Source organism: Gracilinanus agilis, chromosome 1 (genome assembly GCF_016433145.1).
Source record: "Gracilinanus agilis isolate LMUSP501 chromosome 1, AgileGrace, whole genome shotgun sequence".
NCBI lineage: Eukaryota > Metazoa > Chordata > Mammalia > Didelphimorphia > Didelphidae > Gracilinanus > Gracilinanus agilis.
The window spans coordinates 342,310,232-342,318,541 of NC_058130.1; positions in this window are offsets into that span (position 1 = coordinate 342,310,232).

Genomic DNA, 8,310 nt, shown 5'->3' on the forward strand with positions numbered 1-8,310 from the left:
CCAGTTTAGAGGGTGTTCTATGGATCCTTTCAATGTCTATATTGCCCTCTTGTTGTAGAACTTCAGGGCAATTTTGCTGAATAATTTCTTTGACTATGGAGTCCATGTTTTTATTAATTTCTGCCTTTTCTGGAATACCAATGATTCTCAAGTTATCTCTTCTAGACCGGTTTTCTTGGTCTGTCACTCTCTCATTGAGATATTTCATGTTTCCTTCTATTTTATCAGTCTTTTGACTTTGTTTTATTTGTTCTTGTTGTCTTGAGAGATCATTGGTTTCTAAATGTTCGATTCTAGCCTTTAAGGACTGGTTTTCGGCTCTAATGTTTTGGTTTTCCTTTTCAATCTGGTCATTTTTGGTCTTCAGTTGTCTTGTCTCACTTTCCAATTGCGAAATTCTGCCTTTTAAACTGTTATTTTCTTGCCAGATTTCTTCCATCTTCCTTAGCATTTCATTTTTAAACTCTTCCATAACTTGTGACCAGCTTTCATTTTTTTGGGGAGGTTTGGATTTTTGTTTTCCCTCCTCTGTTGTCTGGATTTTCTCTGTGTAGAAGTTGTGGAGTGTTCCAGAATTTCTCTTGATGGTCTTTTTCTTCTGGACTTCCTTATTGCTGGCCATTGTTAGCCCCGCCCCTTTTCCTCTTTGCCTTTGCACTCCGGGTCTGCCTGGGCCTTGCAAGCTTGGGGGGGGGGGGGCGCTCCGGTCTCCTTGTCCTCGGGGTCAGGTCTCTTGGTAGTTCCCAGTCTGCCCCTCTGCCCGAGGCTCCTTCAGCAGTCTTTGGGGCTGCTTCCACAGCTGCGCTCAGGTCTGCACCGGGTCCTCACTGGAGGTCCAAGCCTGGGCTGGAGATCCTTATTCAAGCCTAGGGCACTGCCTTTGCCTGCGCTGATGCTCTTAGGGCCCTGCTTTCACCCCCGCAGAAGGTAGTGAAAGTCCTTGGGCTGGAGATCTTTATTCGCCCCTGAGGCGATGCCTTCAGTGCTTGGGAAAGGCTACGTTTTAGGGGCCTTTGTCCCCGAGGCGGTGCCTTCACCCACGTGGGCGCTCAGGGAGAGTCCCAGCCACCTGGGGTCCCTCGTCTTGCAGCGCACAGGTACGGGCTCAGGGGCTGCCAGTGATTATCTGGTTGCCCCAGTCCTGTTTACCCGCTTGTGCGGTGTGGGGGGTTGGGGAGGGGCTTCTTCCTCTCGTGTTTTAGTGTGAACTGTTTCACCCCTTTAAAGTGTGGAAATGCCCCGATTCTGCGTACCTTCAATGCTGCGCCCTGTTGTGGGGTTCCTTCGTTCCTCTGGACTCGTTTTTATTTCCCCTTGAGGGGTCCTGTGTGGTTCGGTCAGGAGAGATCGAGCAGCTGCTCCTTACTCTGCGGCCATCTTAACCGGAAGTCATGATCCTTTTCTCTACTAATTGATATTTAACACAAGGATAGGGTCAGTGTGATCTTACAACCCAGCCCGACTCTGTATATCCCTGTGGAAATATCTACTGTAGCTCTCATAATTACCTGGAAATAGAACTATCTTTCTTCCTTACCTGGAACCAGCCTGGAATTGATCTCCCCAATGTTTCTCATCCAAAGAGGTACCAAGGAGAGTGGAGGCATTTTGCAAAGGGCACAGAACTTAAAGTTAGAAGACCCTGGACATAAATCTTTCTTGACCACTTACTAGTTCTGGGGCTGTGGACACCTCAGTTAACTTCTGTGAACTAAATTATCCTCAGCTATAAGATGAGGGTGATCATACCTCCTGGAATTGCTTTGAAAAAAAAGTGCTTTGTAGGCCATTAAGTGCTGTATCAAAGGTTCTCTTAGAGGGGATTTAGAGATTTTCCTCAGCATGGTTAGGATACACTTGTACTGAGATGCAGAGAAAGGAACCTGTGCTGTCCTCCTCAGTCTTGAATTCTGTTGCATTTTTGAAATATAAAATGAAAATGAGGTCCTCTCAGAAAATTCAACAAGTGAAGGTCTGAAGTAAAAAAAAAACAAAAAACCGAACAGATTATTTGTGGATAGTTTTCTATACTGTTATATATGGGGTATTCAAAAAATATTAGTGTAGTTTTATTACTAACACTTAAAAAGCTATTAAAATGTGATTTAAGCTTATTAAGGCTTTAATAGCTGAAAAGTACATTAGGATTTTTGGGATGCCCTGTGTAGAGAGACACTAGTTGTGTGACCCTGGGCAAATTTCTTAACCCTGTTTGCCTCAGTTCCTCATCTATAAAATAAGTTGAAGTAGGAAATGGCAAACCACTCCAATATTTTTGCCAAAAAAACCTCAAATGGGGTCGGTCACAAAGAGTCAGTAATGACTGAAAGTGACTGAATACGGTTCTCAATATAGAATATATGTATCCCTTCCATATCATGACTTTTTCCACGGTAGTTTTGATATATCTCAGGTTGGCATAAGAAATTAAATGGGAATTTGGGGGGAATTTTGCAAAAGCCACAAACAACACACGAAGGCCAGCTGATGACACAGAAAAAGTTTAGAAACTCAGAAATGCCTAAGATAAATATATAGTATTGTATAATTTGAGCACATTTTATCTTTTAATACCATAAAAGAAAAATTATTTCTTTTTTGAAGTTAAAATAAATAAAAAGTATAGGTTTGTGAAAAGAGTATGAAAGTCAGCAGAAGACACACAAAGGCTAGAAAAGTCAACATTGACCCACATGTATTCTATGACCAAATACTTAACCCAGATTTTATAGTAAGGTACTGTAAACACCCCACAAAAGAAAAATAAAAAATTCAGACTTCTTATCTGGTGGGGAGGGCCAAAAATGTTACGCAGATTTTCCTAAGAAGTGGTCCTTAATTTTTAAAAGCTTTTATGTTAGTAGGTTTTTAATACTCCATTAAGAAAAAAGGCAGAATGATATAAAAAAATAGAGAGTCAGTCTCAGAGTCAAGAAGATCTGGTTTTAAATGCTGTCTACTGACATATACTCTTTTCCACTTGCTGGGAGCTAAGATGGTCAAGTAAAGGATACTCTGCTCCCCATATCCCTCCATACTATAGAGATAGGAATATGAAAATAGGAGTTAGTTTAAGTAAAATTGAAGATGGTCTAGCGTGAGCACATGCTAGGAACACTACAGGAAAAGATTCTGGAATATGGTGAGAGAAAGGGGAGAGTTTTGAAGGTGCAATGACCAACTGGTTGGTTCTTCCTGTACTGAAGCTGAGGGAGGAAGGAGCTGTTCTCTGCTGAGCCTGTATTACCAAGCCTGTTGGTGAGAGAAGGGAAACCTTTTGATTTCCTTTGGGAGTACCTTTGCTCACAAGAAGAAACACACCTAAAGAAGATCTTATATACTCTCAACTCTGATGAAGAAAAGCATTATCCATAGTCCATTGTTGGTGTGAGGGCTGAGGTGTCCACCTTAGGCCTGGTTCAGCATGAACTCAGACACCTGGAGTTCATCCTTATTTATCTTGGAAATCTATCAACATCTATCTTAACCAACCAGGGAGGATTTATAGTGTCAGGGAGAATAGAGAGGATTTGAGGAATATTAGCCAGAAGCAGGGAGATCTTAGGGAGTGTCAAGATCACGAAGACTCTATCTAGCAATGGACTTAGGGGGAAGTGGGAAGTGAGAGATCTTAGAGATTAGGGCATCCTTGTTTCTAAATCCTCTCTCCCTACCTTTTTGTTTTAAAAATAAACCTGTTAGTTTTACATCAACGACTTTTGGAAGACTGGTTTGCGCTCTGGCCTACTGTGGTAAGGCCACAGCTGCCTTACTTCACTGAAGGGGCCTGGGGTGGATTATAGCATCCACTCACCTCAGTATACCCCAATATTTCAATACACACAAGAAAAGAAATCACTTTGAAACAAAGGACAGCCAGAGGAACATATCTCACTGGGGTATGAAGAGAGAGGGGTTCAGCATAGCATCTATGAGAACCAGCAGAACCCACAGCAGTCCAACATGCTGTGATTCCACCAGAGACAATGAAGCTACAGAATGGGAATGAATTTGGCTCAAGCCACTCCACGGAGGTATAGAAGGTAGAGAAAGCAGGAAACCTATAAACTCTCACATGGCAGCAGAGCCCAGAAACCACAAGGGAGCAGAGAGGAGGAACGTACCTACAGTAACCTATTCACTTTCATGTAGCAGCAGAGTGTCTGAAGTGTCAGTGCCCAGAGTAGGAAACCTATTTAGCCCAGGCCATTTGACAGGAGAAAGGATGCATTAGAGTGGGGACCAGGTTAACCTATAAAACAGCAGGGGAACTGGTAACATGGGATGCTGAATATAGCTGGACAAACAGCTGAAAACTTTCCTAGAGCAAGCCAGCAAGGCCACCTACTTGAGATACACAACATGAGGAATGAGGGCAGCAGTTCCTACCCCAAGCACCAGAGAAGAGTACTCTGCAATCTTGGAACAATGTTCCCTTTACCCCAGAACAGAGAAGAACCTCAATAGGTAAAAAAAAAAAAAACTAGAAAAATGAACAAAAGACAAAAAAAAAAAACAAAAAACCCAACTCTGATCTTAGAAAGTTAATTTAGTGACAGAGAAGACCAAGATATGAATTCAGAAGATGACAATAATGCCAAGAAGGAAACATGTGAAGCCTCAAAAGAACTTCTAGAAGAACTGATCCATTCTATTCCTTAGGGAGTTGTTTCCTGCGAGGTATTTTTGTACCTCCCATTCCTTTTAACCTATTCTATTTTTTAGAGAGTTGATTCCTTTAGTGATTTTTCTCCCACCTGTTGAGTTTTTTAAATGGAAATGGAGCCCCCCAAAAAAACACTGAAGAAAACAAGTCTTTAAAGAGTGGGATTGGCTAAAAGGAAAAGGAAAGACAAAAATCAAGGAAGAAAATAACTTGCTAAAAATTAGAATTGGACAAACAGAAGCTAATGAAGCCATAAGACATCAGGAAACAATAAGACAAATTTTTAAAAATGAAAAAATAGAAGAAAATGTAAAATACTTCACTGGAAAAACAACTGACGTGGAAAATAGATCCAGGAGAGATAATCATCAGAATATCTGAAAGCTATGATGAAAAAAAAAAGAGCCTGTACACAATATTACAAGAAATCATTAGGGAAAACTGTCCTGATATCCTCAAACAAGAGGCAAAAAATAGAAATTGAAAGAATCTACCAATCACTACCTTAAAGAAACCCCAAAATAAAATACCTCAGGATTATTGTAGCCAAATTCCAGAACTCCTAGGCCAACAGAAAAGTACTACAAGCTGCCAAAGGGAGACAATATTTTGAAAAGACAATCAGGATTACATAAGATCTAGTAGCTTCTACATTAAATGACTGGAAGGCACAGAATATGAAATTCTGAAAGGCAAAGGATCTAGGTTACAATTTAGAAGTATATACCCAGCAAAACTGAGCATAATCCTCTGGGGATGGTGGTGGAATGTACATTAAATGAAATAGAGGAATTTCAGATTTTCTTGACCAAAAAAAAAAAACAACAACACAAAACAAAACCTAAAGGTAAAAAGAAAATTTAATGAGCAAATTTGACACTCAAGAGAAGCATAAAAAGTAAAATAAAAACTTAAGGGTTTTGATAAGGTTGAATTAAGTACATTCACACCTGGGGAGATGATAATTGAAATAATTAAGATATCTGTGATGCTTGTTAAAGGTAAGGTACTGTATCTAAAATACTTAAGAACTTTATCACTGTTAGAGCAATGGAAAGGAGTATAGAAAGAAGGAAGGAAGCTAAATAAGATGAGCAGATATAAAAAAAGGTACCAGAAAGAGGAACTCATGGAGAAGAGAGAAAAGGAGAGACAGAAGGCAAAAAAATCTACCTCTCATTAAGAGAGACATAAGTGGCAAATAGAGGGAAAAATGGGGGAAGGTAGCTATGAGTGGACTTTACTTACATTGGAAGTAGCTCAAAGTGGGAATAATACTCACACTCAATCAGCTATAGAAATCTACCTTACCATATAGGGAACCAGGAGGGTAGGGAGAACAAGCAAGGGGATGTAGATAGATACAAAGGAGGATGAATAGGGAGAAGGTGGTCATCAAAAACAAAATATCTGTAAATAGGGAAAAGCTGAAAGGAGAGAGAGAGAAATAAGTGGGGGAAATTGTGTAGAGGGAAACACACAATTGGTAAGCATAACTCTGAATGTGAATGGGATGAACTCACCCATAAAATGGAAAAGGATAGTAAAGTGAATTAAAAACTAGAACCCCAAAACATGCTACAAAAAAAAAACAACAACAACAACAACATTTATAACAGGGAGGCACACACAAAGTAAAAGAGACTAGAGCAGAATCTACTATTCCTCAGCTAAAGTAAAAAAAGCAGGAGTATTAATCATGATCCCAGACAAAGCAAAAGCAAAACTTGATCTAATCAAAAGAGATAAGGAAAGATATTACATCATGATAAAAGGCACTATAGACAGTGATACAATATTAATATTAAAGATATATGCACCAACTGGCATTGAATCCAGATTCCTAAATTAGGAGTTACAGAAGAAATAGATAGTAAAAATCACTAGTTGGAGACCTCAACCTACTCCTCTCAGAAATAGATAAATCCAGCCAAAAAATAAGAAAGAAGTTAAGGAAGTAAATAGAACTTTAGAAAAATTGGATATATTGGACCTCTGGAGAAAACAGAATGGTAATAAAAAGGAATATACCTTTTTGTCAGCAGTACATAGCACCTTCACAAAAACTGATTACATAATAGGACAGAAAAACCTCACATCCAAATGTAGAAAAGCAGAAATATTAAATGTCTACTTTTCAGATCATAATGCAATAAAAATTACACTCAACAAGGGGCAGCAGAAAGACTAAAAATTAGCAGAAAACTAAATCTTATCCTGAAGAATGAAACATATCATAGAAACAATCAACAATTTCATTAAAGGAAATGACAATGAAGAGACAACATGTCAAAATTTGTGGAACATAATCAAGGAGATACTCAGGGGGAAATTCATGTCTATAAATGCTTAAATCAATAAAATAGAGAAAGATCATATCAATGAATTGGGCATGCAACTACAAAACTAGAAAAAGAACAAATTAAGAATCCCCAAATAAACACCAAGTTGGAAATCCTGAAAATCAAGGGAGAGATGAATAAAATTGAAAGTAAAATAATCATTAATTAACAAGTAAGACAAGGAGTTGGTTTTATGAAAAAATAAATAAACAATTGGTTAACTTAATTAAAAAAAAAGATGAAAACCAACTTACCAATATCAAAAATGAAAAAGGCAAAATCACAGCCAATGAAGAAATTAAAATTTATTTAAAGTTATTTTGCCCAACTAAATGAAAATAAATTTGACAATCTAAGAGAAATAGATGGATATTACTAAAAATATAAACTACTCAGATTAGCAAAAGAGGAAATATAACATTGACACATACTGTGGGACCCTGGACAAGTCAATTAACTTCAGTGGTCCAGGCAACTCTCTTAAGATTATAATTTGCAGAATAGATGCTAATCTGTACTGACAGGAGTTTCTTTACTGGGAGTTTGCTGTAGCAATGAAATCACAGGTCTGAATTCCTACTCCCTTCTACTTGTCCCTCTCCCCTCAAAATTCCCCAATAAAAGGTGCTTGTGAAGCTTATTTTCCATAACAGAATGAAACTTATAGTTCATATGGACCTGAGTTTCCTATAGTATCCTGATGACTTTTGCTCAGGTGATAGAAGAGAGTTATTTACTCAGGCCTAGGAGGAGGAAAGCTAGACTGCCTATAAACAAAGAGAGAGGAGTTTAGTATTGAAATTAGTTTATAATATATACTGATATATAACTATATTTGTTAACTCAGGACAGGCTTTATCTGGACTGAATCTATTATCCCAGAGTTAACCTAATCACGTTGGCCCAGTTTAGTCCATTCCCAAAACCTTCTACCTTTTTACATAAGAGAATAAAAAAGAAAAGAAACAAATGATTCAAATATAGATGCACCAAGATTACATATCCTTTTCTGGATAGAGAACCAATGTTTCTCAGCTTCTCAGAATTTTATTCACTGATACCAGACATGAATAAATCTTCAAGAATTTCTTTAGAATTGGACCTTATATTTTAGAGAGAAAATATAAAGTATTAGAGACTCGTTATTCTACTCAGTTTTATTCAAACAAAAGTAGAGTCCTGGGAGATAACATCTAAAAGTGACCGCCCCCCTCAAGACCCCGGGAGCTAGTCTTAGAAATGCATCACTTTGTCAGATTTAGAGATACTTCTACCATTATGAAACCTAACTCAGGGCCTCAC